This window comes from Leucopleurus acutus (assembly GCF_964270905.1).
Source record: "Leucopleurus acutus genome assembly, chromosome: 16".
NCBI classification, from domain to species: domain Eukaryota; kingdom Metazoa; phylum Chordata; class Mammalia; order Artiodactyla; family Delphinidae; genus Leucopleurus; species Leucopleurus acutus.
This window is the reverse complement of record NC_139158.1, coordinates 45,464,772-45,486,599: the sequence shown is the minus strand read 5'-3', so window position 1 is coordinate 45,486,599 and position 21,828 is coordinate 45,464,772.

Here is a 21,828-nt window from a genome sequence, read left to right as displayed (position 1 = left end):
TGTTGTGAAATGTTTACTGCAATCAAGGTAATTAACATATCCATCACCTCACATAGTTATCTTTTTTTTTTTTTTTTTTTTTTTAGTGAGAACAATTAAGATCTACTCTCGGGCTTCCCTGGTGGCGCAGTGGTTGAGAGTCCGCCTGCTGATGCAGGGGACATGGGTTTGTGCCCCGGTCCGGGAGGATCCCACATGCCGCAGAGCGGCTGGGCCCGTGAGCCATGGCCGCTGAGCCTGCGCGTCCGGAGCCTGTGCTCCGCAGCGGGAGAGGCCGCAACGGTGAGAGGCCCGCGTACCGCAAAAAAGAAAACAAACAAACAAAACAGATCTACTCTCTTAGCAAATTTCAAGTATACAATACAGTATTGTTAGCTATAGTCACCATACTCGACTTTAGATCCCCAGAACTTATTCACCCTCCATATATGAAGCTTTGTACATTTTGACCAACATCTCCTCATTTCCCCCATTCCCCACCCCCTGGTAACCATCATTCTACTCTCTGCTTCTAAGAGTTTGACTTTTTTAGATTCCACATATAAGTGAGATCATGCAGGATTTGTCTTTATCTGACTTATGTTAGAGCAAAATATCCTCCCATTTCATCCATGCTGTCACATGGATGGAAAAAAATCCTTCTTCTTTAAGGCTGAATAATATTTCGTTGTATATATGTATGTCATATATGTCATTTTCTATATCACTCATCAATAAACACTTTGGTTGTTTCCATATCTTGGCTATTGTGAATAAAGCTGCAATGAACATGGGAGTGCAGATACTTCTTCAAGGCACTGATTGTATTTCCTTTGGATATATACCCAGAAGTAGAATTGCTGGATCACATGGTAGCTCTATTCTTAACTTTTTGAGGGACCACATACTGGTCTCCATAGTGTCTGAACAAATTTACCTTCCCACCAACAGTGCAAAAGGGTTCCCTTTTCTCTACAATCTCGTCGGCACTTGTTATCTTTTGTCTTTTTGATAGTAGCCATTCTAACAGGTATGAGGTGATACCTCATCACGGCTTTGATTTGCATTTCCCTGATTATTAATGCTATTGAGCACTTTTTCACATACCTGTTGGCCATTTGTCTTAAGAACCACAAATCTCACCTGCTCCAGGCATGACGAGCTTAGCCTTCAGTTACACATGGGAGTTCCCCAGGTTACGAAAAGGTTAATGTTCCCAAGAGTTTTGAGTTCCTTTTGGGCTTAGCTGTAGTCCACTTTATTATACTTCTTTTACAGACTATATAAAAACGAGTCGAAACTTTTAGATGACAATCAAGCTAAGGACAGAAACAAGATTAGAAGCAAGAAAGCACGGTAGATAATAAATGCTTAATTGAGTGAATGAATGAATGAACAATGAGTCAATGATGAAAGGATGCCTTAAGAGGAAGGAAATTACACTTCTCAGTTTTCCTGTGAGGGCAGTGTGAATGCATCTTCCACACCCACTGAGAGCAGAATTGAGGAAAATAGACATTTGGGTTAACAACACAGAGGAACCTCTTATTTCAGAAAAGGGACGGCCAGTAACATTCTCCACGAACATCTGAATTTTCTCTGCTCACCAGACTCAGACCAGTGCACATTATAAAGATAAGATGCGGGGCTTCCCTGGTGGTGCAGTGGTTGGGAATCCACCTGATCCTCCAGGACCAGGTTCGAGTCCTGGTCCGGGAGGATCCCACATGCGCGGAGCAGCTAAGCCCATGCACCGCAACTGCTGAGCCTGCGCTCTGGAGCCTGCAAGCCACAACTACTGAGCCCATGTGCCGCAGCTGCTGAGGCCCGCATGCCTGGAGCCCACGCTCCACAACAAGAGAAGCCACTGCAATAAGAAGCCCACACACCGCAACGGAGAGTAGCCCCCCACTCACTGCAACTAGAGAAAGCCCGCGCGCAGCAACAAAGACCCAACGCAGCCAAAAATAAAAATAAATTAATTAAAAAAAAAAAGGTAAGATGCTCTTGACTTAGTTTTACCTGGAGGAAGGAACTGGACCTTATAACCACTGGAAGTATTTCTAGGTCTGCTTAGTGTAAGAGGCAGTAGAACATAGTGTAAGGGCCATGAGCTCCCTGGGTTAGAATCTCAACCAGCTGTGTGTATCTGAGTGAGTTATTTAACATCCCTGGGCAGCTGGTGACCGTCTGTCAGTGGGGAATGAGAACAGTACCTGCTATGTTGTAATGACTGGAGACAAGGCTCATAAAGTGCTGGATTCTTAGCACCTCTCCAACAGCTGGGGGAGGTGGTTGTTAGTACTGCTTGTTAACACTGAAAAGATAAAACGTCATTGCTCCTCAGTGTCTTGCCAAGCCTGGGCAAGACAGAGTTGACTGGACTTGACACATGCGAAGGTTTCCCCTCTCCTGTGGGACTTGTGCTGGTCCCAATGCTCAGAAGATGGACCAGAGCATATAAGAGCTCAGGCTGCCCGCCCACCCCTGAGTGCCCCTGGGAGTGACCCAATCCCAGCGCATTCTCCACTTCCTTTCAGACTCACCGCCCTTTCAGCTGCTGCAAGGTCACCTTTTAGAGGGTAAATTCAGTCTCATGTAACTAATCTTAAAATCTCTTCCCCAGTCCTGGGAGGTGATAAAGGACAGAGCCCAACTTTCTAGGCTGAAAATAAAAAATCAAGTTGAACTCATTTACTGAATTGAGCTCATTGACTCTAAATAGCCTCTGTATAACAACCAAACCACCTCTAATTAAGTCTAAAATGATGATCTCCTATGAGCTGTTCTTTACTGACTACACTTGGCTCAGTACTAATCAATCATTGTATGTAGGATTTCTGCTGCAAGCTGCAACCGATGAGTGAGGTTTCATAATGCTTCAAGGGATGTGTGTGGGTGCAGACTGTAGGCTGGAAGGTTGACTAAGCCCAGGCAGAGGTTTCTACCAGAGGTCTTTGATGCATTCCTCTGTGTCCCAGTGAGGCCCAGGTTGCTGGGTCAGCACCTGGAGATCAGCTCCAGGTATAAGGACTCCTTGTGTTCCTGGACCCAAGGGTTTTCTCCAAAGACTCAAAGATTCTGTGTATAGAATATCTACAGCTACATAGTAAGCCACTCAAAACTTCATGGCTGAACACAACCACTATTTACTCATGATGCCGTAGGTTGGCAATTTGGGCTGGGCTCAGCTAGCTGGTTCTTCTGCTTGTCTCAGCTGGGCTCACCCATGAAAGTAACATCAGCTGCCAGGCCAGCTGGGAGTTGGTTGATTTAGGATGACCTCTGCTGAGACAGTTCATCTCTTCATGTGTCTCTCATTCTCCAGCAGGCTTGTCCAGGCTTGTTCACATGGCTGCCCAACAAGGCTCCAAGAGCCACAGGAGGGAGCAAGTACTAACACATGAGCTCTTTCCAAGTCTCGGTTTACATCACGTTTGCTTTTGTTCCATTAGCCAAAGCAAGTCACATGGACAAATCCAGACTCAGGGTGGGCATGAGCCCACCTGAGGGCATGACCCACAGGCATGTGGACAAGGAGGCATGAGCAAATCAGGGTCAATTACTGCAACAGCCAATCACAGTAGAGGACCCTGATTCTCTAGCATAGTTTAAATCTACCCATAGTCTCTCATTTCTGCGAATGTTGTGGGGAAAATGACTTGAGTTCCTGACTACCTTCCATTTTCAAAATACTATCTCTTGATCACCTACCATGTACCAAGCATGACTGGAATCATCTTACATGTGTTACACAATCCACACAGTAGTCCTACAGGGCAGGTATGATTGTGTCCACTTCACAGACAAGGGAAGTGAGGCTCAGACAGTGAAGCAATGAGCCCAAGTTTGTCTCTGTTTCATAAATGGCAGAGCTGAGATTTGAACCCAATTTCACTTAAGGCTAAACTTCAGGCTCTTAACTATCAACCATCCCTTCCTATAAGCCCCTAAATGTTTATTAAAATGATTTGGCAGCTCCCTTTTTAATGATGAGGCATTGGATAATTAGCAAAAGAGGATGGTGATTACTATGCATACATTGCCACAAGCTGATGTGTCTGCTTCCAGAATGTTCTTCCTCAAAGGCAAAGGAAGCCCAGGAGTGACGACAATAAAAAGGCCCAGCTCTGCCCTCAGGCCTCTTCTGAAATGAGGCAGGTGAGCACTGCGGAGGGAGCCAAGGAGTCAACGTCCTCTGGTAGCATTCAGGGCTGCCGTGGGCCTGCCAGAGGGTATGTCAGGTGCTCCAAAAACAGAAAAGAGAATCATTCTCTCACTTTCCAAGATGTCAAAGCCAGCCTCACGTTTCCTTAAAGTTTCACAGAGAGCTTCGGATAACTGACCATGATTGGCAAAGAGCTTAGAAGGGAAAGGTGCCCTGAGACCCCCTTGGGGGTCTCAGAAGAGAACCATAAAAACGAGAACCTCAGACTAAACTGCCAGGTTCCATCTGCAGAAAGGAAGCCACTGTCACATCAGTGCCTCCCTCTCAAGTGAGCCCTTGGTGTTTACTTTCTTCTCCCTGCCTGTCCCAGCCCTGCGCTAGCAGAGGCCTGCAGAATTACAAGCCACCCATTCAAGAGTCTGCAAAACAGACTGGCTGGCCCTGCAGGAAACGAGCAGGGTCTGCCAGCGGAGCAGGTTTGCTGCCCTAATTCATTGCTCCGCAAGGAGACTGATTAGCGCATTGCAGCATGTAATGGAGTTTGACTTACAGCATCTTATTAGACTTTTATTATGGCCCTGGAAGGAAGGCCAAGAAGGGACAACCACCTTGGTTTTGCAGATGAACATGGTACTAAACTCAGTGGGCAATCTGCCCAACATAACACAAGGATTGTGTGGCTTGGAGAAGAACCACACCCAGGTCTTTGGCCATTATGGTTTATTTTGCTTGAAATTTTCTCTTGTGCTTGGCCTTCCTCGGACACACTGGGTTCTTGAATCATTTGAGGAAATGAGTGTTTCTAAGCATGGCCTCACCTGCCTCCCTACTTCAGTTCCAACAGCTACAAATAAGACCCCAGAAACAATTCCTGCCTTGGCTTATGGGGCTGACACGGGATATATTGGATGTATGAGAATCAACACAACAGCAATTACTTGTTTCTGTTTTCAGAGTAGTTTCAATCCTTTAGGATCCCCCTCAAACACTAACTCACTGAGCAAACTGGCCTGAAGAAGAGAGGCAGTAAGAAGTGTTTAGGGTCTCATTGACTGATTCCCAAGGCTCTAAGGGCCTGTGGCTTGAAGCCCTCCAGTTGTCTCCCTGTGCACCAAGGACGACCGCCATGTTCATCAGCTGGTCTACAAGCTCTGTCACCATTTTTCTTGCTGTTTTGTTCATTTTCCCTACATCCTCAGCTTTGACCAACTGACTTCCCAAAGGTCTCCCCAATTCCCCTTTAAATGAGATGGACTTCCCTTTTTAGAACGTACTATATCCTCCTCTTAGGGAAATCCTGTCCATCTGCACAGGACAGCTCAGAACCCGCCTCCTCCTTCTGGCCTTCCCACACCAGTCAATGGCAATTCTATCGGTCTTGTGATTCAGGCAAACACCCTGCAATCATCCTGGATTCTTTTCTCTCACACCCCATATTCAGTCCATCAGCAAACCCTGGTGGCTCTCCCTGGGGGGTCTGCCATATTCACCACCCCCGTGCACTGTGGCTGGTCCAAGCATGAAGCCTCCTCAGGGTTGATTATTTGGCATGTTCACATACCATACTTTGCGGTCATTATTTTTACTACTTTGGGTCCTCCTTGAGGACAGAGGCCAATATCTCTGTATAATAACCCTACTGTCTCACGTCTGCACCAATTTACAGTCCACAAGCAATTTTATTCTCACATACGGGCCCCCACCATTTCACAGGTGAGGAAAGCAGCTCAGAGACGTGACCTGCTATAGTCAAACGCACAGATCCCCCAGGTGACAGGGCAGGCCTTTGGGTTCCAAGTCCATTGCCTTGTACCCTGGAGCGGGCACTCATTAAATGGTCACTGGAAGTGTGTCTTTACCTTTTCTAAACAAGAGTAGGGAAAGATGGGAGACTCCATAATGTGAGAAGACTTGAACCCTGCTTCTATTTAGGTATATGTTTTCAAAGTGTTCACCAGGGCAATTTATTAATTTAATTAACATGGTGACCAATCAAGATACTAACCAGAGTTTTGTTTGCCTTTTTATAGATTCCTCAAAAGGAACTGAAGAATTGTTTTCACCCAGGACTATTCATAATAGCCCCAAACTGAAAACAATGCAAATTTTCATCAACAGGAGAACAGATAAATAAATGATAGTATAGTCACACAGTGGAAACCTACAAAGAAATAATAATAAATATAAATGAAATACTGCTACATACAACAGCATGGATGAATCCTGCACACGATGTTGAGTGAAAAAAAAGAGAGAGACACAAAGGAATACATACAGTATGATTCCATTTACACCAAGTCCAAGAACAGGAAAAACAAATATTGATGACAGATGTCAAAATAGTGGTTACCTCTGGATGGATGGGGAGGGTTACTCTCAATTATGAAAGGATACAAGGGAGCTCTGTGAGGTGCTGGGAATATCCCATAACAAGATTCAGCAGGCTAAGGCCATGAGCCAAATCTGACCCTCTGTCTGATTTGGTCAATAACGTTTTCTTGGGACATAGCCAAGCCCACTTATTTACATATGGACCTGGCTGCTTGTGCCCTGCAAGGGCAGAGTTGAGTATTGCAAACAACAACTACTTTGCCTGCAAAGTCTAAATTATTACTGCTTGGCCCTCTACAGAAGAAGTCTGCTGACTTCAGCTGCATCCCATGATCTGAGTAGTGGTTACATGCATGTTCATGTATGAAAAATGTCATCAAGCTATCTACTGTCAATGACTACTCTAAACACTAAAGAAGGAGGAAAGGAAGAGCAGGAAGGAGGGAGAAGGGAAACTTTAAAAATACAGAAATACGTTCTGGAGGAAGTCACTTGTAAAGGTCGCGCCATGCATCACACTGATGGATGGGAAGAGATACAACCACGTTGTGAGCGAGAGCTGTGTCTCGAGCTGCCAGGAAGGGGGAGTCATGTGATTTTCCAAATGGACTCATTCAAGCAAGGCATCGCAACCTTTTGTGGGGTCACAGACACTCTTGTGGTGCAACCTGAACTTGAATCCTTGCCCTCCTACCTTTTTCAATGTGCAACTTTAAACAAGTAACTTACTATCTCCAGCCCTCAATTTCTTCATCTGTAAAATGAATATAATAATAATCCCTACCTCAGTGGGTTATTATGAGAATTAAAGGGCATCAGGGTGTGTTAAGTGCTTAGAACAGTAGCTGGAAAAAAATCTCAGTACTATTGATTAGAGAATATCATAGAAACTATGAAGGCTCTCGCCAGAAAAATAAGCTCACTCACATGCGCAGGCTTTGACACAGAATAACTGGGGGGTCAGGACTGTCCTGTAAGCCCACAGTGGTCCTAGTTCTTGCTGTTAAGGCATCACAAAGGCATGGCAGGCCCTGGACTGGCTCCAAAGCCCTGAGGATGCTCAGGGCTGGCATAGAGCAGCCCCGCTCTCATCGCAGATGACAATCAACAGTCCTGAGGGGGCCTCTGACCACCTGGTGGCAAACCGTCATCTAATTGTACCAGCTTCCACGCTAACTTGCCAGGTGATGGGATCCAGGGAGAACTGCAGGGAAAGCAGTGAGTGGCACCTGCAGTGGGACAAAGCCTGTCCTCCACCTGGAGCCGTGCCTGAATGTATGGAGATGCAGACAGTAGAGCCTGCGGCAGCAAGGCTAAGGCAGAGCAGCTGGGATAATGGCTCATCAAATTCATTCATCTCCACCACCTTCAGGGACCATCACTCATTTGCTGGAGCACAGCTGGCCTCCCCGGAGGTACCTTGTTTGTAAGAACAGGGGGCAGTCATGTGTCAGACAGCTGGAGAGGCCCCCACTCCACCAGACAGATGTGGTGATGCATTCCTTGGTGTGGGAGCAGAGACTTTCTCTACATCCAGCAGGGGGAAGGTGTGAGCAGGTGCCTGCCGGTGTGATGTTCCCTGGCACCGTGGGGAATCACGTGAGGAGTAGGGCCACCAGCTACTCCCTGCAGCCAGGACTCTCTGGCATCTGGCCGAGGGCCCTGCATCAGGTGCCATGAAAGGACTGAGAATAGGACAAACTGCTGTCCAACTGCAGGGAGCACGTAGAGGAAGCTTTGTGATTTGTCTGTGAAGGACAAGAGGGTCTCTTATCTTCTGTTTCTCCAGCAGGAAGACAACCTAGATTCCTTAGTGTTTTCTAACACCTTCTTCATATGTGAGCAGTAAGAATCAGACCCCCTTACTATCTCAGAACCTTTATTTCTAAGTAAGGATTACCTTACTTGGTCTCTCTGGGTTTGGGGGTTCTCGTAAGAGTCATTGACATCTGATGGATCTGCTTCCAAACCCACTCAAGTTGTCAGAATTTCCTGGCAGCCACACAACAAGGCTGTTGGCCAAAGGCCACCCTCAGCTCCTAGAGGCCTCCTGCAGTTCCTTGTCTCGTGGCCCTTTCCATAGGCTGTGTCATACCACATGGAAACTTGCTCCTTCGAAACCAGCAAAGGAGAAAACAGCAAGTCTATTAGCAAGGCAGAGTCAATATAATGCAACATCATGGGAGGGACATTCCATCGCTTTGCTGTATTCCATTGGTTAGAAGTCGGTTTCTACCCATGTTCAAAGGGAGATGATTATACAAAGGTGTGACTCCTAAGAGGCAGGAATCACAGAGCCACCTGAAAGTCTGCTCAATCCCAGAGAACAAAAAGAGAAGTGCCAATCTGAGGATATAGAGGGATCAAGAGGAAGTGACCAGATGTTAGGGATCTTGAGAACCAGAAGAAGAAAAAATCAATGCATACTGGTATTACTGAACTTCACCTTGAAGCATAGACTAGGAAAAAAAAAGAATATATATATATATATATATATATATATATATATATATATATATATATATATATATATATATATATATATATATATGCATAGAGCTCTTAGAGTTTGCATTGCAATCTCATATGTCATTTAACATTCCTGCACATCTTGCAGTGGAACTTCACTGGACAGGAGAAAAAGCTTAGATTCTGAGAGGTTAAGTAACTTTCCCAGGGTCACCAGCAGATAGATGACTAAGCCAGAATTGTTCTGCAGGACTTCTAATCCCAAAGTTGAAAAGGTGGAGGAGCTGAGAGTGACATCAGCAGGAAAGATGGAATAAGGACCTTCGAAAATCCTCTCTTTAGGAAAAGCAGTAAGAACACTGGCAAAAAATAAAAAAACTTTTAAGAACTCTGAAAATTAATCAAAGTCTTGGAACAATGTAGAGAGTCTTTATTCAATAAAAATGTTTGAATCTTGGTAAGAACAGAGAGCTTTACGGTGTTTTAACTTGTTCTATACCCATCTCCTCTACCCAGCTCCACGGTAGTCTTGAAAACTAACAGCCACAATTACAGGGAAAGCCAGCAACCTAGGGTCCACTGCAGGACAATACTCCTCAGACTGATCTACAAAATCCAGGTAATCACTGTCAAAATCCCAACTGACTTTTTTGCAAAAATTAACAAACTGATCCTAAAATTCTCATGGAAATGCAAAGCAGCCAGAATAACTAAAACAATCTTGAAAAAGAACAAAGTTGAAGGACCCACACTTCCCAGTTTCAAAACTTACTGTAAAGCTACAGGAATCAAGACGATGTGGTTCTAGCATAAGGACAGACATATCGGTGGAATAGAAGTGAGATTCCAAAAATAATTCCTTATATTTACGATCGATTTTCAACAAGGATGCCAAGACAACTCAATGGGAAAAGAGCAGTCTTTTCAACAAATGGTACTGAGACAAGGGAATATCCACATGCAAAAGAATGAAGTTGGATCTCTACCTCACAACATATAAAAATATTAATGCAAAATGGATCAAAGACCTTAGAGTAAGAGGTAAATCTCTTAAGAAGAAACCTTAAGCATAGATCTTGTGACTTTGGTTTAGGCAACGGTTTCTTAGATATAACCAAAAAAAGCACATACAACAAAAGAAAAAAGATAAATTGAACTTCACCAAAATTAAAAACTTTTGTGCTAGGATACTGTCAAGAAAGTAGAAAGACAACCTACAGAATGGGAGAAAATATTTGTAAATCATATGTCTGAGAAGGGACTTGTATTCATAATATATGACAAACTCAGAACTCAATTATATAAAAACAAAGAACCCAATTTTTTTAAGGGGCAAAGGATTTGAGTAGGCATATAAGCAAGTGGCCAATAAGTACATGACATGATGCTCAACACCATTAGTCATTAGGGAAATGCAAATCAAAACCACAATGAGATACAACTTTGTACCCTCTAGGATAGCTATGATAATATATTTTTTTAAAAAACTAGATAATAAGAAGTTATGGAAAGAATGTGGAGAAACTGGAACCCTCACACACTGCTGTGTTAGACTGTCTGGCAGTTCCTCAAATGGTTAAAGATGAAGTTACCATAAAACCCAACAATTCTACTCTCAGATATATACCCAAGAGAACTGAAAATATATGTCCACACAAAAACTTTTATACAAATGTTTGCAGGAGCATAATAGATAATAGCCCAAAAGTAGAAACAAACTAAATATCCATCAGTTGATGAGTGGATGGATAAAACTTGGGATCTTCAGACAATGGAATATTGTTGAGTCATATAAATGAAGGAAGTACTGATACATTCTACAACACGGATGAACCTTGAAAACATTATGCTAAGTGAAAAAAGCCAGACCCCAAAGGCTACATGTTGTATCACTCCATTTATATAAAATGCCCAAGATAGGTGAGTCCATAGACATAAAATTAATTAGTAGTTGCCACGGACTGAGGGAAGGGAAGAATGGAAAGTGACTGCTAATGAGTACAAGCTTTCCTTTTGGGATGATGAAAGTGGTCTGGAATCAGGTAGTGATGAAGGTTGCACAACTTTGGTATTGTACTGAAAACTACCATATTGAGCAGTTTTTAAAGGCTGAATTTTCTCGTGTGTCAATTAGATCTCTGGGACTTCCCTGGCGGTCCAGTGGTTAGGACCCCACACTTCCACTGCAGAGGCCAAAGGTTCGATCCCTGGTTGGGGAACTAAGGTCCCGCAGGCCACACGACACAGCCAAAAATAAAATAAGATTAAAAAATGAATTATGTCTCAATTAAAAAAAAAGATTGTTGAACTAATGAATGGGAAAGAAACCTGAAGTGTGAGAAATACACAATCATACAAATCCACGTGCTCACTATTAATCTTAGGATCTTTTGTGAGATTACTAATTAAATATTTGCCTGGATAGCCTGTAAGCATACAAAACCCTATCCACAAATGCTTAGAGCATCTTAAACAGTATGTCTGAATGAGATGGGAGGAAAGACATCTCTAATTTTGAAAAGCTACTCAAGAATCACATACATTTCTACTCTAATTTGAAAAGATACATGTACCCCAATGTTCATAGAAGCACTATTTACAATAGCCAAGACATGGAAGCAACCTAAACGTCCACTGACAGATGAATGAATCAAGCAGATGTGGTACATATACACAATGGAATATTACTCAGCCATAAAAAAAGAATGAAACAATGCCACTTGCAGCAACATGGATTGATCTAGAGATTACCATACTAAATGAAGTCAAACAGAGAAAGACAAATATGTGATATCAGTTCCATGTGGAATCTGAAATATGATACAAATGAGCTTATTACAAAACAGAAACAGACTCATAGACATAGAAAACAAACTTATGGTTGCCAAGGGGGAAAGAGGGGTGAGGATAAATTAGGAATTTGGGATTAACAGATACACGCCACTATACATAAAATAGATAAACAACGAGGACCTACTGTATAGCATAGGAAACTATATTCACTATCTTGTAATAACGTATAATGGAAAAGACTCTGAAAAAGAATATATATATTTAGTGGTATATATATATATATATATAAATAACTGAGTCACTTTTCTGTATATCTGAAACACTGTAAATCAACTATACTTCAGTTAAAAAAAGAATCCCATACATTTCTGGTTGGAGTATAAAATGGTACAATCACTGTTTTGCAGATTCTTATAAAATTCAACAATTTCATTCTTAAATATTTACTGAAGGGCAATGAAGGGATGTGGCCACAAAAAGACTTGTACAAGAATGTTCATAAAAGCCTTAGAGAAACAAATCCAATCTGGAAGTAATCCAAATATCCATCAACAGGAGAACAGATAAAGACACTGTGGTACAGTCATGCGATGGAACACCATTCAGCAATAAAAAGTGAATGTCTCTCACAATGATAAAATTGAATTTCATCAACATTACATTCAGCAAAAGAAGCCAGACCCAAGATAGGCTACACTGTAGGGGAACAAGCTAAATTAATAATACTGTGAGAGAAGTCAGAAAGTGCTGGTCTCCAGGGGAGAAGAGAATTGACTGGAAAGAAGCATAAGGGTAATGGTCTAGAGTGACAAAGAGGTTCTTTATCTTACTTTGGCTGGTGGTAATGTGACTGGATACAATAAACCCAGCTCATCAACTCAATACTTAGGATTTAGTGCATTTTATTATATGTAATTTATATCTCAAAACAAAAATGTTACATGAATTATACATTATATATCATTATATACAGTTAAAATTTTTTTGACTGTATTGTGATGTGCAGTCACATTTAGGGAACCCTGATTTCCTCTAACAGCTCATTTTTCCCTTAAGTTTCAGCAATAGCCTGTATAGCAATTTCTATTCACCAACATTTCTTGGTCCTTCCAAGGCTATAGTGATGGGCTCTCAACAGAATCAGCCTTGACTGCCTAAGGAAGCACTGTTTTGAAGGGTAAGCTGGGATACAGCGAGAGAGTAGAACTGACACATATATACCACCAAATGTAAAATGGATAGCTAGTGGGAAGCAGCCGCATAGCACAGGGAGATCAGCTCGGTGCTTTGTGACCACCTAGAGGGGTGGGATAGGGAGGGTGGGAGGAGACGCAAGAGGGAAGGGATATGGGGATATAAGTATACATACAGCTGATTCACTTCTTTATACAGCAGAAACTAACACACCATTGTAAAGCGATTATACTCCAATAAAGATGTTTTTAAAAAAAGAATTAAGCTGTACATTAATTTATTTTATGATTACCAATCCAGCTTTCTTCTGAGCTTTTCATTTCAAACATCTGTCTCCTCAGGCCAGAGCCTGGCTAAATTCTGTGCCTATGCTATTTCTCTAAAATTCCTCGTGCAGACGGAATATAGTTGCAAGACGTGATTGATGTTTTAGGGCGTACACTGTCACAGTCTGTTTTCTGACTATTGGAGGTGCACTTGGAGTGGAACATGAGGTTTATGTTTACAAACTTGGCAAAAGAGATCTTCAAAGTGTCACAGCTAAAGCTGCCGGTCACAGTTATTTTATGGGGAAGTTGGCGGTACTGTCTGTGTACAGAAAATTCCACCTACATCAGAAAGTCCTACATCTCCTGCAAGAGACACCTTTGCCAGCAGAGGCTCGCAGACAACCTCCCAGCCCTCAGAGCTATGCTGGTAGGGGGAAAGATCAAATAAGCACTGGAGATAAAACGCATCCCAGAGAGCACGTGGACTCTGCACCCAGAGAATTTAAAACCAGCTCCAGGGCTCAGCGTGACACCTTTGACCAAAGAACACTGAACAGCTGGAGTGCGGGACCCCTAAGTCTATAGAAGAAGATTCAACAGTCCCTCGAAATGCGAACACGGCACTTGCTAACCCCTGAAGCCATCAACCAGGCATACTCACTTAGTTTTCCCTATGTTAAAAAAATAAAAATGAAAATGAAAACAGGATTGAGTATGAGCCCTTGGTACTACAATACAACAGCCTGTGAGCGAAGTCCTTGAATACAGTTTGGAAGGATGGTGGTCAACTCATTATATTTTCTAATAAAAATATTAATAACTTTATTGAGGTCATGCTACATGGCAGGTATTGTTCCGAGAGCTTTAAATACAGGACATCATTTATTTCCTCCAAACAACCCTATGAGTTCAGTATCAACATCATCGACATTCTGGAGTTGAGAAAACTAAGGCCGGCAGTGGAAGTTAGTGATTCCCAAGGTCAGGCAGCTAGTAAGGATCTGAGCTGCGTTTTGAGTGGTGTCGGTCTAACAAATTTGGCTGCAATTTGAAATGACCTGAGAAGCTTTAAAAAATTCCGATGCGGGCTTACCTGGTGGCACAGTGGTTGGGAGTCCGACTGCTGATGCAGGGGACACGGGTTTGTGCCCCGGTCCGGAAGCATCCCACATGCCGCGGAGCGGCTGGGCCCGTGAGCCATGGCCGCTGAGCCTGTGCGTCCGGAGCCTGTGCTCCGCAACGGGAGAGGCCACAACAGTGAGAGGCCCGCGTACCGCCAAAAAAAAAAAAAAATTCCGAAGCACGGGAACGACTCCCAGAAATTCTGATTTAGCTGGTCGAGAGGGCAGCCTGGGCATCTTCATTTTTGGAATCTCGCCATGCAATTCTAATGAACAGCCAGGGTCGAGAACCACTGGTCTGGAGACCGCACAGTTTGTGGCTCTGGTCTGCTCCCTTCTCTGAATCATTGACTCAAATTCTTCTACAGCGTGTCTTCCTAACCCAGGATTTGCAGACACCCAGGGTACAAACGCTTCCAAAATTGGGTATTTGGGCATGTACAATTTTCTCAGTAAGATCATTTCATCAGATTCTCTGTAATAACCTTGACTCAAAAACCGGTAAAGAACCATTTCAAAGGAAAGTAAAAATCACAATGTATTGTAGCAGATGCCTCAGTGAATATTTAATTTGTTTGGGTTTTAAAAAAGTTTATCTACTCTAGTAGCAGAGGAGCCAGAAAATCACTTAGTTTTCAGGAGAAAAATCACAGTAGAAACACAAAAATGTCCTTTTCCCTGAAGAAGGCAATAGAACCGGAGTAGCAATGTGGTCTAGGAAAAGGGGTAAAATGAGAGTTTAGTGTACTTGAGGGAGGAGAAGCCGTCATTCCCAAGAAGTGGAGTCAAGAGGTTACAGGTCGTGGTGGGTTGACAACCAATCCACCTGCTGGCTTCCTAGGGTCCTCGTTATATTTAGAATTGATAAGCTCAGACTTCATTTGTTTTGTTTTTTTTGTTTTATTTTTTTTTTTGGTTTTTTTTTTTGCGGTACGCAGGCCTCTCACTGCTGTGGCCTCTCCCGTTGCAGAACACAGGCTCCAGACGTGCAGGCTCAGCGGCCATGGCTCAAGGGCCCAGCCGCTCCGCGGCATGTGGGATCTTCCCGGACCGGAGCACGAACCCGTGTCCCCTGCATCAGCAGGCGGACTCTCAACCACTGCGCCACCAGGGAAGCCCTCAAATGCTTCCTGGCAGTTGCAATAGGGCTGCTTCCTCTGGAACAATAGATGGATGTGTTTGCTTGGTTGTCTTAAGGAAGCTCAGTAACTTCCACCAATATCTCCGCAATTGCCCATTAGCCCAGTTGAAAAACAAAATGCAGAATTGAATGGAAAAAAATCAATCTAACTGCACTATATAGACATAACCTATAGATAACAGCAGCAGTTTAAAGAAAAAATACCAAAGTTATCTCTTAGCATCATAGAAAATGTGTACTGTGCAATTTTTATGTTAACCAATTAAAAACTCAAGCCCACTTAAGTCTATATCACTCAGTTGCCTGATCAGGAATAAACAGTCTCATTTATCAAGGACTTTGTATCAGGTACTACTTAAATGTTTCCTATATGATTAGTCATCCTAACTAACCGTAAGATGGACGTACTGTTTTGTCCATTTCGCAGATTAGAAATGCCTCATTTAACGTACTTCCCAAGCTCTCACAATTAATCACTGGCTTAAGTAGAATACAAACTATCAGATTCTTTAATGAGAGCTTTTGACCTTCTCTAAATGCTTTGACCTTAAGGTTCAGAATTGAGGTTTTGAAGTTACCAAACAATAAATAATAATAATAATAAAAAGATATTCAGCCTATACCCTCCATAGAAGGGCTTGGAAACATACTCAATGGCAACACTTCTATCTCTATCTTTCTGTTAAATATCCAAGCCTAGAGACATCACTATACAAACTTCACTATAGGACAGGTTGCTGGTAAGGTCTCTGCCTCTAACGCTCCTGACCTGCTGGGATGTGAAGAAAGATTTTCTCACAAAAGAGTCAGCAAGCTCCCAGGAGATCCATTCTCCAAAATGAGTCCCAAATCTACCCAGCTGATGTCCCTGGCAACTCTGAGTAGATGATTTTTCTGGTTCTTTAAGGATTTCAGGGCTTCACTTCCAGAAAAAGTATTTCTTGATCTTGACTGAACATTAGAATTACCTGGGGATTCAACTGACTCATTTTTTTTCTTGACAATTCCTAATTAACCTTTTCAACTCTCCACTCCTGGTAATGTCCTAGGTCATGGTCAGGCTAAGGCTTGGTTGCCCACTACAGAGAACCCACACTTGGTGTAATAAGCTCTATCTTTGGACGTGAGGGGGAAATGTGGCAGAAAACATGGCTAGTCTTATAGAAATGCTGTGTCTGGGGAAAGATGCACGTTCTCCTTAGGAGTAACCAGGGACTTACCCGGCAGCATGCCGCACAAGACTAAAGACGATCTATCTCCCTACACCTTGGCCTGCAGCCACATACAACACGTTCCTGGTCTGAAGAACTAGAAAGGCCGTATTCTGTTAAGGGACCTGGAATTCATGACTCCCACTAAGAAATGATGGCCGTTCTTCAGACTATATGCAGAAAATTCTGTTGGCATCTGGCTCTAAGTTGATCTCCTGGCATGGATCCTCAACCTACAGGAACACTTTGCTCTAGACCAAACACATGTTCTACATTTAGCCAGTCCCTAGACCAGAAAAGTAAAGGCTCACAGTTGTACAAGCACCCATACAACTGGGAAAGTCTCCAAATACCTCATACATCTTTATTCATCATACTTGACACCTCAGCTCTAGTTAAGGGACACTAACCTCAGTCAAGACTCACTGCCCTACAGTCACTGTCCTTGTTCAAGACTCTCCATCCGGTGTCCTAACATATCTAATGCCTGAGATTTTGGATGGTACATGGTATTTCATGGCCATTTGCGAAATCATAAACCAGAGTGTTTTCTGTCTGTCACCCTGTCACGCAGTGCCCACAACAGACTATACACTTCACAAATATTTATGGGAGTAAACACTATTGAATGACCACACGACTGGCCTCTCCACAAGCCACAATTATGCTGCCATCAACAAGGTCCTGAATACAGGCACGGCAATAGCCCCAGATGCTTGGTAGAAGCAGCTGCCTATCAGGCTCAGTCCTCTGCAGATTCCTAGATGAAATTATCTCAGACCGTGAGCCCCTAATTCATATTATAATTTCACAAAACTTTCTATTTTTCAAAGTCCAATACCAACCCCACCTCCCTCTCTTTACAGAGAAAGCGAGAGAATAAAGCACACCTTAGAATGTCCCTCCACGAGTATTACCACTCGTCATGGAATAGTCATGCCACCCCCTTGAGACAACCACTTACCAGCTTATACTTTTGGTCCTCCCAAAACAGATCAGTCACTTTGTATAGATTTTCCCAGTCTGTGAGTTTCCAACTTCTCCACTTTAAAAAGGTATTCAGAGATGCAAAGGACATTTCCCAAGACCACCCTGCTGATCTGCAGCAGGATCCAATCTAGAAATAAGGCCTTTTGGCTCCTGGGCCAGTGATCCTTTTGCTGACACCATAATTAATGATCGCTTGGAGAGTGATAAAATTTAAGATATTTAAGGGGGCAAAAAGCCACACATAAGGTGGATTCAGTTGCTATTTCCCCTCTATTCTAGAAGAATATTATTAACTATTAGCTCTCCTAGCTAGCAAGAAAGTGAACCATCTCATAATTGTGTCTCTTGTATAAAGGAGAAAAGAACGCCAATTCAATATTTAGCTTGAATACAGGAGAATAAACAAGTCCAATATAGAAGTGATCCATTTCATCAGGGAGATTCACCATGGACCTTTTTCCTCCTATTTCACTGGCAAATTAAAAGAGCTAATATTTATTGAGTGCCTACAATGTGCCTGTTTTAGATATATGTACTCATTTTATCCAATGAGTTATCCAAAATAACCAATGGAGTGAATGCTATCATTACCTCAATCTTGTATATGAGGAAACTGAGGCATGGTGTAGATTGCTTAACTAACTTAATAAAAGCCATGCTGCAAATCAGTAGTAAAAATTAGATTCAAACTCAGGATATCTGGGTCCAGGGTGGTGTCCTATGCTGATACTGCCTCATCATGTTATAGGCAACATTAAAGTCAACACAGATGAGTTTGTGGAAACGAGATATATTGTTTCCCCTGCATGCATCATGTTCTGGCAACATAGTGAAATATGAGATTTCCAAAGTCTCATAGCCTTAAGACATGAATCAGAGTGGCTTCCATCTGACAGAGCAGATTGCACTGTCATCCAGAAATATAGTCTATAACAGGTTTCCTGGAGGACAGGATAGAAACCACAGATGCCCCCATTCTCTTCCTGCTGCCCACTTGGGATAAATTCAGCTGGTGTCATCTTGTCCTGAGAACTTTTCCAGCTTGGACGTGGACTGGGTGCCCACTCACAGAACCAGTCCTAGACACTACCAGGCACACACAGGCCTTCCCATTATTCATTCCTTGTCACTTTTTTGTTTGTTTTGTTTTTTTGTTTTTGTGGTACGCGGGCCTCCCACCGCTGTGGCCTCTCCCGTTGCGGAGCACAGGCTCCGGACGCGCAGGCTCAGCGGCCACGGCCCACAGGCCCAGCCGCTCCGCGGAATGTGGGATCTTCCCGGACCAGGGCAAGAACCCACGTGCCCTGCATCGGCAGGCAGACTCTCAACCACTGCGCCACCAGGGAAGCCCCATTTCTTGTCACTTTTAAGCTTCACAGCTAAAACCATTGTTAGTTCTTTTATTGGTTGTTAAATATACTGGTGACAAAGCCAAGAGAAAAAAGGCATCTTTCTGAAGGGCAATCCTATAGAATAAACTGGGGATTACCTTGAGAAATCATGGTTTAAGCATAGTGCCATAGATCGAAAAAGTGGTCACATCTTGCAATTCCTCCAATCAAGAGGTGGAGGCTATTTCTCCAGCCCTTTAACCTTGGTTGTCCATGTGACATGTTTTAGAAAATGTGATTAGCAAATTTGCATTAGCATTGCATTAGCAAATGTGATACAAAATGAAGATTAAAGAGTGTAAATTGAGGCTTGTCTTCTCTGGTTGAAACCTTGAGACCATCATGTAAATAAGCCCTAGCTAGCCTGATGAAAATGAAGAATGACACAGAGGAAAACCTAGCCACCCCAGCCAACAGCCACCAAACCATCAGACGTGTGAGTGATGCCAACTTACATCAATCAGCTGTCAGAAGACCCACCAGCTGACCACAGATGCATGATGGCGTCCAGCAGAGACCAGAGCAGCTGGCCCATCCAAAAGAACCTCCTGGCCAACCCACAGAATTAGGAACTAAGTATTGAATAAAATGGTTGATATTCTAAGCCACTAAGTTTTGGGGTGGTTTGTTACGTAGCAAAAGCTGATACACATGGCAAACCATGGGAAGCTGGTTTGAAAAGCAGAAGTAAACAGTTCAAATCACATCCTTAAAAAGACAAGCAAGAAATGAGAAGGTAGTGAATTTTGTTTCTTTACACCTGGAGCTAAAGTACAGGTAGTACATTTTCCGAGGAAGAATGGTAAGACATTTTAGAAAACAGAGGTTTGTTTAAAAGAACAAATGGTCTTTACTGGAATAAACAGAGAAATACCCTACATCCATCTTGCAGATTGTCAAAAGGTCACCTAAAACATTCTAGTCAACATTACACAGCAAATGTGACCCACTGGACCTAGTTCATACAAAGTATAGAACAATCCTTTTCTTCTTAATCATTGAAACCTTGCATATTCTGTTTCATTGTTTCCACTGTCAAAAAGATTCCACTTTAATTCATACAGTCACTCCACAAATACATACCAACACATATTGTGTGTCAAAGGGCAGTGCTTGATGCTAAAGCAAAACCAGTCATGGTTCCTACCCTAACGGAGCTTAGGTTTTGAAGGGGAAATGGGAGATAGACAGATAGATAGATTGATAGATTGATAGATTGATAGATAGATAGATAAATGTGACAAGTGCCACACAGGTGATTGTGTCAATCCAAAATTAGGGAATTTGATTTCATCAGGGAGGTTGCAGAAGCCTTCCCTTGAAAAAAATGCTTGAGTTGGTATCTCAAGAATGCCTGGCATTAAGCACACAGTTTGAGGAGTAAACACTTATTTGGGCAGAAGGATCCACAGATGCAAGGGCCCTACATTGTGAGAGAGGAAGTGAGTAAGAACAAAGGACTGAAAAAAGACCAGGATGCCTGTGTCGGTGAGGGATGAAGACCACAGCTCAACAGAAGCTCAGAGAGCAGTATTGACCTTCAAGGTAGGTAAGAGAGGCCCAGACTTCAGAAGGATCCACCTTTAGAAGATTGGATTAGTCCAGCCCTATTTTTCTCCATGAGGCAAGGAGCTTCTGGGGCTGAAAAGATGTTGCCTTCCCAGATTTCATACTCCTCTCTTTCTAGACCATTCTTCTGGTACCGGATGTACAGAATTCCTTCTCCAAAGAAACCCTCTCCTTGCATCCAAGGCCTGAATGACCTCTTTCTTGGGTCCATACTTCTTAGGGTGGATCATGTTATTGGGAAGGTACCTCTAGTCCTGAAAAATGGCCACAGGACCAGTTGGTGCGACTGTGGACAGATGTTGGATGGGTGGGTTGTGTGTCTATTTGGGCTCAAGACTTCTTTGTTTTTGTTTTTGCGGTACGCGGGCCTCTCACTGTTGTGGCCTCTCCCATTGCGAAGCACAGGCTCTGGACGCGCAGGCTTAGCGGCCATGGCTCACGGGCCCAGCCACTCCGCGGCATGTGGGATGCTCCCGGACCGGGGCACGAACCCGTGACCCCTGCATTGGCAGGTGGACTCTCAACCACTGCGCTACCAGGGAAGCCCTCAAGACTTCTTTGGTATATTACAGTATGGAACTACAAAGAGTCCAGGAATCCTAAAGGAAACCCAACCTTCTAGATTGTGATGAAGGTGTATTTGTCAATAGAGAAGGATAGAAAATATTTTCTTTAACAGCTAGTTTGATTTTGTATTTTTAAATATTTAGGCATTGGACTTATGGGCTTATGGGCCCCCATTTCTACTCTTCCTCAGGGACCCACAAATATTAGGCAGGTTTACTGGGTAGGTAGGTAGTGGCCAAAGAACACAAAACCTTGCAGGTCAGTGCCCCTTAAGCATTAATGTACTTGTGAATTACCTGGGGAATCCTGTGAAAATGTAGGCACTGATTCTGCATTTCTAACAGGAGTAGGGACCACACTTTATGTAGCAAGGTTGCAGAACATGTTAAGTTTTGGTTTTGTTTCTGTTTTGTGGTCTTTTTTTATCCAAAGAGCCATTCTTTGGCTCATTTTAGTTCTTAAGGGATTTCACGCAACAGATATTCATTCTGAAAAGAGGACAATAGCTGGGATGTGAAGAACGAATTAAAGGGCAGAGAAATGTGCTGACTACATTGGGCAGGAGAGAAAGTAACAACACTTAGAGATATTAGAAGATCTGCAAGACTCGTTGAATTGGATAAGAGAGGGAGAAA